The sequence below is a fragment of the Sander lucioperca genome, chromosome 13 (assembly GCF_008315115.2).
Source record: "Sander lucioperca isolate FBNREF2018 chromosome 13, SLUC_FBN_1.2, whole genome shotgun sequence".
NCBI classification, from domain to species: domain Eukaryota; kingdom Metazoa; phylum Chordata; class Actinopteri; order Perciformes; family Percidae; genus Sander; species Sander lucioperca.
Window position 1 is genome coordinate 15464163 of NC_050185.1, and position 9720 is coordinate 15473882.

The 9720-nt window shown below is 41.0% G+C and overlaps 1 long non-coding RNA gene across 1 annotated transcript; it reads left to right on the forward strand.

Moving 5' to 3' along the window:
• The first annotated feature begins 3860 nt into the window (after positions 1–3860).
• Positions 3861–5743, forward strand: LOC118493019. The gene is made up of 3 exons (XR_004894950.1): positions 3861–3883; positions 5210–5360; positions 5571–5743. It is a non-coding gene; the product is annotated as an uncharacterized LOC118493019 (long non-coding RNA).
• Positions 5744–9720: the final 3977 nt, after the last annotated feature.

Below are 9720 nucleotides of genomic sequence, written 5' to 3' on the forward strand. Positions count from 1 at the left end.
ATTGCTGAGGATCCAAGGAAGTGCAGAGTTGAATGTGAGCTCTATGGGCCATATGTATTACTAGTGATGTATGTACACACTGTGTAGTGCAGGGGTTTTCAAACTTTTCAAACGCAAAAATCGCCGATTTCCGTCATCGGAAGATTTTTTCCAGACCCACAATACAGAGATCTCTCGTCTCAGGGGGACATGATGGAGGGAAGCACAGTCATTCGAAAATACTACCGTGTTTCTACTGATAAAAAGCTTAATGCTAAATCTGTGAAGTATCCCTTTAACAAAATTATAATTCATAATCTTTTATTTCAAAGGGGTTTACATCATTTAGCAATACTGTGGAACTCCTTTTTAATGTCTCTTACTGGTTTGTGGCCAGGGAACACTACAAAAACATTTAAAACACGTTTTACACGAGTCACGCTCTTCTGACGACGCTTTGCTATACAGTGAAAACTGCCGTTTGCAAAAAAATGTAATGCAACACATAATCTGCTGGGATGTACCTAGAGCATGTCCACGATGGGTGACATTAGTGATATGAGGACGGATAAGGTTATGTAGGCTACATAACTGACAGACTGGGAAGTAAAACAATACTGCTCAAATAGGAAGTTATCTGGAAACTAAAATACGTCGGGGCCTCAATGTCATCTCCCAACGTATGTTTAACACCCTGCGAAGTAATACAGCTTGTTCATCAACGGATCGTCGACAAAAAAAAAAACGTTTTATAGTTTTAGTCGTTTTATAGTAACTGTATAGTGTTTTTTTCATTCATGCAGATACAGTAACAAACTGCGCTAAAATGCGCCTGATACAGACTGAACGAATGAATGAGGAAATGAAAGAGGGCTGTGTCAGCAGGCTGGGCTGGTGTCAGACGGAGGAGACTGAGAGAAACTTGAGGTTTCTTGAAGAAAACCTGCTCCCGACCAGGTTAGGTTCACAGGCTCAGTTACCATAGTAACTGACTCTGAGGTGAAGTTACCTCTCTTTCTGAAACAGAAAACCCAGAGTTTCCCTAATCTCAGGGTTAACAAACTCAGAGTTTTCACTAAACCGGTTTTCTGAAATGGGCCCCTGGACTTGAACGTCACGGCTGAGCACCACTAGCCTATTTTAGTAATCACACAATAACTTGACAATTTAATTTAAATTTTATATCAGTATACATATTCTTAATTTTTATGGGAATTTCCTAGTAAAATGAAGGTTAAAAAAATATTTTATATTTTATTTAGCTTTTCCACTGACCACCTGCAGTACCCTCACGGACCACTAGTGGTCCACAGACCACAGTTTGGGAATGACTGGTGTAGTGTATTGAATGAGGACCACCAATAACCATAGACTGTATATAAGAGTGGACCAACCGATCCCGTTGCTCTGGACGGAGACCAGTGAAGGCCGTTAGAAGCACTTTTCCGGTGAGCGCTGAGCGTTACTGCGCAGCCTCCAACTGAGAGAGACGACATAAATGTGACGTGAGCAACGTGTCTGAAAGTTGTAAGTCTTCTGGTAGCTGTGCCAAGAGAGATCTCAATCATTCCCAATCTTGCAGAGACGGAGAGCGTAGGTATATGTAAGGAGATAACATAGGCACAGGCTAATTATTGCTAACTAAAATGCTAGTTAACATTAGTAATTGCACTTAAACAGCTAATGTGAGACGAAACTGCCTGCGCGCTTCTCCTGTACTATACGGTAATTCCTCTACTATGCGACAGTAAGTCGCGTGGTTATGACACAATCGTTAGCCTATTTTTATAAAAACGTCTGCTACGGAGCCATAACGTGAGATACAAGGTAATGGAGCCTTTTATACATTGTCGTGTTTCTTTAGAAATAAACAATGGACAAATAGTCTTTAAACGCTTCAGATGTAAAGTTATTTGCTGTCAAAGTGGCGCCAAAATGAATGGCAGTCAATGGAATGCTAACGGGGGGTGATCGCTTTGTAGCATTAAAATGGCGCCATAGGAGGTTCGCGGTCCGAGGAGAGGCTTACCCCCTTGCTAATAACTGTTACACCGCTAAGCGGCATGCTGGGTACAGCTTTCTCTTCGACGCTCGCTACAGTACATCCAAGAACAGTTGAAGAAAGAGACTGGAGATGTTACATTGAAGCAAACTAACATTTTAAGCATCAACAATGTACTTTTCGGAATGAAATAGCTGATAGCAAATGACACGTCTACGCTAGCATTGCTATAGGATGCAACTATGGGTGCATCTCATGTCGCTAATTCCTCGACTCCTCTGTCCTCGACTGAACCGAATGTTGTTCCGTCCCTCCTCGGTGAAGGTCTCAAAGCTCTTATTTCTGCCCTGAGGAGCGAGCATCAAGGAGGGATCACCGAGGAGCCATGAGCGAGGATACACGAGAGCAGCCTTCCCGGAAGCCATGCAGCTGAAGGAGTTGCTAACTCTGCCCATACAGCTGGCGTATTCATGTGACACTTCAGAGGAAAGGACGTCTTATCACTCTGAAACACATTTCCTCTGTTCCTCTCTCCTCCCATGATTTTCTTGCGTCTCTCCCGTACCTCCTCGGTGCGAGGGACTAAGACTCGAGGAAGGGAGGCAAGTGTAGGAGACAAGGAGGCATTTTAAGCGACATGGGAAACTCCCTATGTCATGGAAGGTGCATTGATCAGGACCCAAGGCGCAACGTTGAGTTTGAAGTTGTTTGGAAGAGCGGTTCTCAATCAAGCTGCAAGCAGCAATACCGGAGGCCAAGCAATCGTCCCGTTCCTAATGAGAATGTTTCGAACAGGCACTGCACTAGTTTTATTAAAAAATCGATCCAAGGAGATTAGAACATTAACTGTATTTTCATCCATTCATCTTCCACCGCTTATCCGGTTCGCGGGGGCAGCAGCTTCAGCAGGGGACCACCAAACTTCCCTTTCCCTAGCCACATCAACCAGCTCTGACTGGAGGCTCCCGAGGCATTCCCATGTCAGTGTGGAGATATAATCTCTCTACCTACTCCTGGGTCTTTACCCAAAGTCTGTTTTTCTGTATTGCTGTCAATGAAAATAAAGTTATACATGAAAAATGACTTGCAAATTACATTGATCCAATCACAAAGATTGGTACATATTGCTCTACATTCTCATTTAATCTTAAAACCATTACTTATTAATAGGTGCATCTACTAAATCATGTAGAAATCACCTTTGAGGTTAAGGAACTTCGACTTCTAATTTGTAGGATTTATGCACCACAACACATGTATTAGAGTATGTATTGTGTGATAGATTTTTAATTTGATAGGATCAACAAAGACAGGTCGAAGTACAAGACTAAATGTGGAACACTCCTCCACTGTATGTCTAGACTATTCCCTTCCAACTCTGGCGTTTTTAATTCAGCACTGATCCTTGTGTAAGCATCTCTAGAAACATTGTCTTGTGCTTTTGTTTGTCTAAAGCATTAGCTGTATATCAGTGCTTATTTCCGTGCACTGTCACCATGCCAGCAGGCTGTAGAATAATAGATGATGTGATTCTGCAGTTCTAATAAGCATAACGATATACTGATGAAAATGTGAGAAAATTAGGTGTGTGTGTGTGTGTGTGTGTGTGTGTGTGTGTGTGTGTGTGTGTGTGTGTGTTAGGTAAAGCAAAGGCTGGTCCCTCTCACCATGTGGAATTATAGCTGTGTCACTTCCAATCAGGTCTGTAATATTTCACACAAAGGCAGAGGAGACCCAAATTCCTCCGTCTGAGTGCATTTGTTCATCTGCCTGCTCTAAAAGCAGGCCATATTGTTTCTCAGTGTGTGTGTGTGTGTGTTAGATATGGACCTAATACCACCATTAGGAGAGCCTCTGATGTATTAAAAATGGACTTTGGAATGAAGAGCCCACTTTGAGCAGGTTTGAGCAACTCAAATAATGAATAGATAAATGTTAGAATTCCTGTTGTTTAGGATGTCTGCTGAGCACATAAGGTTCTTGTCTATAGAGAGATCAAGGTAATGTGAATTTTATGATAATTTAATGTGTGCAAACAGGGAGAGTAAGAGAAAGAAAGATGGTGTACGTATGTAGCTGATAAAGACTGCCCTGGGTTTGCAGTGCAGAGTTCCTTTGACTTCCTGTGCCAACTCGACTAAAAACCGTTATTTTCCTTTTCCACACAGGCTCTTGTTTCAAACTGCTTCTGCTGCGAGATGCCACAGATTGAGGAAGTGTTCACTTTTTTGTCTCATCTAAGTAATCTTTGGATTTCTCCATGTTAAAACAGGTGTGCATGGAGCAAAACTCCTTATATGAAATGTGTGAAGGACAGTGTATTTTTTTTAGCCTTTCCGAAACCAAAAATATAAGGGAAAAATAAGGATTGGACACAGTGTGTTTGCCTTTTTTAATGCTAGTTGCAAAGGTTAGCATGTCTGGCTAACTAGCCTACTACCTACTACAGTTACTTCCAAGGAACATACTCATACTTTCATTATTTTGCCTGAGACATAGTCTTTCAATATCATGTATGTAGCAGGGTATGTGACAGGGTTTTTGTTTTTGTCTCTCTTGCGGTAGGTAAATTGGGTTTTCATTATAGGTTTGGAAGGGCTACAAATAGCAACATTTGACGATAAACTGTGGTTGCAGTTTTCCCTCCAACTGCCGCACAGATTGTAGGCCTGTGTACAAACATACACAGTGGGATGGATTTAATGCAGAATGATTGCAGACAGCTCAAAGGGCTGGATGGATGGATAGACTTGTGAGATTGATCTTGAAATAGACTTGAAACAAACTGAAGCAACCAAGAAAGTTTGGTTTACCTTTCTGCTGATGTTGACTTTTGTACACAAAGATGGCCACCTGATATTTGAGGCCATAAGTAAATAATGCAAATTTAATTTATACCACTAAAGCATGTAAACCATAGCATAGACACATTTTTTCAATTGAGAATTTTTCTTTGAGGCTTACTTTGCTCTTTGCAAAAAGGAACAACAATATTATGTTGAACCTATTGAATCTGCACCACAATTGTATTTTAGTGATCTGCAGTACACCTGCATTTACCTCTACATCCAAAGCAATCATAACTGCCTTTCTGTGGGCTGAAAATCAATTACTTGTTTTCTGTATAAATATAGTCACTGTAGCTCCAGGAGAGGAGGAGAGAACATTGAAGAGGAGAGAGTCACTTTGTTTTTAATAACTGTAAATTAAATGGCTTTTTCCCTGCAGGCTGGAGCTTCAATCTGTCCAGATTTATAAGCTTTGGAAACAAACTCTGGGAGCCGTGCAACAGATGACCAACCGATCCCCTGGGCCAGGTCCTTCATTTGAAGCAAGCAGCTGTAGCAGTGCTGCGCTGCTGTGTGTCCAGTCTGAACAGGTATTATCTGTCTGAAGAATATTGACTGCATTACTCATCAGCCAAGAGTGTCTCTGCTAGTAAACTCACGCTTAATGAAGTCAGCTATCAAAAGCAATACTCAAGAGGAAGTCTGGCCAAAAGCAGATGATCCCAGTGCAATCATACATCTCTCTCTGTCTCTCTTTCTTGTCTTAAATAATCTCTCTCTGTCCGTCTCTCCCTCTGTAGCTTTATTACTTTTTAATCAACTCTTCCTACCGGCCAGCGCTGCTCACTGCTCTATAGGCGGAAGGTGAGAGAAAACAAGACGAGGACATCAGCTTCAGAGCATTCAGAAACCAAGTAATCACTTCATTTCAATAAAGATGACTCTAGGAAGGAAAATAAACACGTGAAGAAAGTCTGTAGCCTACATGTGATATATTTTTAACAAGAAATGGTTTTGTATTGAACGGTCAGGAGGTAATAGGTTGAACACGGTATATGACATTTGTTTAATTTGTAGGCGGATTTGGTTATCATTGGAATGAGCCCAGTAAGCGGCTTTTCCCTATTTCCAGTCTTAATGCTAAGCTAAGCAGCCTTCTAATTACTGTACAAACATGAAAGTGGTATCGACCTTTATATTTAAAGGGACTCTATGCAGTTTCTTCGCTGTTTTCTCGCTTTTTGCTGGCAGGTTTCTCTATGGAGCTCCCCCTACAGCTTCGGAATAGATATTTGGCAGCTCCTATGTTTAGTTGTGTCTGAGTCCTCTCGGTCAGTCTGCCGTTTCCTCTTTCTCTGTTCCTCCGACAATGCTTTCCTAGCTTTCTGCTTTTTTTTTTGCCGGCTCAGCCATGACGATAGTGTGAAAAACTCCATCGCTACCTTTTAGCCGGTTCCTGAATGGGCGTATGTGTGCAGTGCCGTGAAGCAATTCAATACATTGCCAGACCTGATATCACACGATACTTCCTGACACTATGGCCGGCGGCCAAGCTGCAAGGGTGGTTTTTCCGCTCGCAGGCGCTAGGGGGGGAGCGAGACGACCACCATTCAACCTGAAAAAAGTAATATAACCATTCCAATGACTCCAAAGCTGTTCAGTTAAGGTAAATTATGCTAAAAAACCTGCATGGTTCCCCTTTAACTCTCAGCATGAAAGTGAATAAGCGTATGTATCAAAATAACTCAACTATTGCAATCACTATTAAACTGTTTTATTGTATGCGGTAGAGTTGGTAGTTAGCAAAAACTTTATTTTTAGCCTCCTAGGGATTTAAGTCAGAACACTTTTTTTAAATTCAATGTGTTATAAACTTTTCACTGCCTTTCAAAAGTCTTTACCTAAAATATCCTTCTGTTCAGCTTTTAATTAAGACAAATTTAGAATCTGATCCTTAATGAGATGTACTACATCTGTTGCCTGTATTTATAACCTGATTTCCCAACAGAAATCATTGAACATTTATCTTGTCTCATCTTCTACCTGTTGAACTGAATAAACAGTCAATGTCTGGGAAGTGTGCTATGAAGTGCTCCCAGGAATTTCAAGGGTAAAGTTTTCTTTCATCCAGTTTGTTGTCTGTCTCATGACTATATCTAGTGCCTTTGTTTACACTGAGAAAGTATGATTTATTTGTGCTGCATATCTATACTAAGGCATCGTCGTCTTTCAAACAGCGAGGAAGAACAACGAAATGGCTTGAGATATACACAAATAACAAAAGAGAAAAAACAGTAATTACTTTGGCTGTCAAATGAGTCTTAAAATATATTTTTTTTATTGTCCCGGAGTCTGAACTTCAAAGAACTATCAGATTCCAGTGTCTCTGTACTACGAGCTGCAAAGTCTCCATGAATAGCATCCTCCAAATGTCACTGAGGAGGGTGAGATGAGACAAACACACAAAGCTGCAGAGAGCATCAAAACAAAGGAGCACTTGAATGATAACAGTCTATGGTTGCAATCTGAGCCACAATGCCTCCTCATGAGTAAACCAAACAACCCCCCCAAAAATAGGGGAATGTGTGAAAGACAAGCAGGAGGGTTTCCCTTCCTCATCCGTCTCTCAAAGCCTCGCTTCATCCCTGTCATGGCAAAAAATGGGAAAGAGTAGGGAAGGGGAAGAGGTTGAAAATGTCCCTACACTTAGAGTGATGCTTTCTGCTTTTCCCGGACGGCAACTTAACTGGTCAAAAGCAAGGTAAAGCGGTGAAAATATTCAGAATATAGCATATTATTATTATTATTATTATTATTATTATTATTATTATTATTATAGGGATACTTTGCCAATTTTAAACCAGCTCTGTGTTATGGCTGTGTGTGCAGATGAACGGCTTCCTTCTGTAGCGCCAGCTAGCTCATTAGTCTCACGTTTTATTCTCAGACATGGAGGGATACTTATTGTGCAAAGGAATTTGAATCATAGGTGTTGAATGGGATGTAGTCTGTATCCTTGACGTTCCACTTCCGGGATTGCTCTGTTGCCGCCGGAAAATCCACCGGATTTCACTCATGTAGGCCGGATATCCGTTGCCTTGGGCTTCCTTTGTGTTGGCATTTTAAACTCCGGACAATTTATGAAGACTATGGTTAACCTTTTCTCAGATCACTGCAGGGTAAATCCAACAACTTTTAAACATACACATGTTCCACCAAAGCAAGTTCCTTCCGAGCCTATTTTGCAGTGGCACCGCAGCTTATCTCCGGTGCTTAGCACTACCCAAGATGATTGTGATTGGTGCCAATGAAATGCCAATGAACCAGAGCACATTTTCCTCCCACCCCCGAATGCTATGTGGAGTAGCCAGACTCTCCTCCAGCGTGCTTTGGAGGAGGGTCTGTCAAAGCAAGACTATATGGGATGTTACGGAAGAGGATTAGGGACACGTGAAAATTGTATTTAAGTTCTGATTTTAATGTCAGAACTGTGAACTTTTAAAACTTTTTTTTCACAATTGTGACTTTTTGCTCAAAATTCTGACTTTAAACTAAGAAATCAAATAAAATGTTCACGTGTCCCTAATCCTCTTTCGTATGATGTTGATTTGAGCTAATCGTTTTATAATTATACATGTCATTGGAGGAGAAATCTTTTTCTAATGCTAGATTTTTATTGTATTTTGTGGGTCATTATACAAGCCCAAACATAATTTTTCTGTACAAGCTGTGACATATGATAATTGTCCTCCCCCAATTACCTTAAAGGCGCATAGGTATGGATACTTATGAAGACGGTAATCAGTTAAGTTTGGAATGTACAGACTGCAATTACCATTATGCATGATGTTTTGCATTGTGAATGCAATTGAGGCTGTACAATGCAAATGGCCACTGCACCATCCTTGTAAATCCTTGATTTGAGGAGTGATTATTTTCCAAACTGGCTACAGTTGATCATCCGTCCATGCATGTGGAAACATACAGTAATCAATGGGTTAACATGCACCCAAAGCTCACATTGTAAACCAATTGCCGGTGACGTCACCACTCCCTTTAGACTGTGCAACAAGCCATATGCGACTTTGTCCCGCTGTCCAAAAGTTGGGTGTGGTACACTATTTGACACAATGGCCCGTGAAGAGCCCACTTGAGGCCTACTCTTCTGATGGAGGTTTAGAAAATCAACCTCTTAGAGAAGGTTTAGGCACCAAATTCAAGAGACACTTGAATACTTCAACCCTCCTCAATTTGTCCAGTCAGTTTGAAGTCCAGCTGTGGAGCAATTAAAGATGTGGAGCCATTAATTTAACACAGATTGCATACTTTTGGTCCAACCTTTGACTGCTAAATCTTGGAATCTCAACATAAAACAACAAGCAAAATGTAAATGCAGCACGTTTCTAATCAACTGTTCACATAACAATCAGCAATGGATTGTCATTTGCATATATGTGCTATATCATGTTACTGATTCATGTTTCAAGTTAGTTAAAGTGATGTCCCATGAGGAATTCTAAGTAATGACAACAACACTGTCAACTCGTCCACATGATACAAGCCTTCAGTGATCGCGCCCCCACCCTCCTCCAGTACGCAGTTGCTAGTAGCCGAGGAGGACACGGAGGATTAAAAAAACACAATGGACTCTTCAGAAGAGGTAATTATCTTGACTCAAGCTTCTGCGTGGGAAAGTCGCTGGACGACACAGTCTTCTGAACATAGCCATACAGAGAAATACAGAGAGTTGTGTGGAGCTGATAGTCTTAATTTGCTTTGTAGCAACTCATTTGGCTTGAATGTAACGGACGTTAATATCAGAAAGTTACGCACTAATGCTTTAATGTTACTAAGATATTTCTATAGTCTGTCTATTGTTTCTGCAGTTGGATTGGTTCTTTCATGTTGCCTGATTACACACTGTAAACTAGTGTTAATTTTGTCACCTAT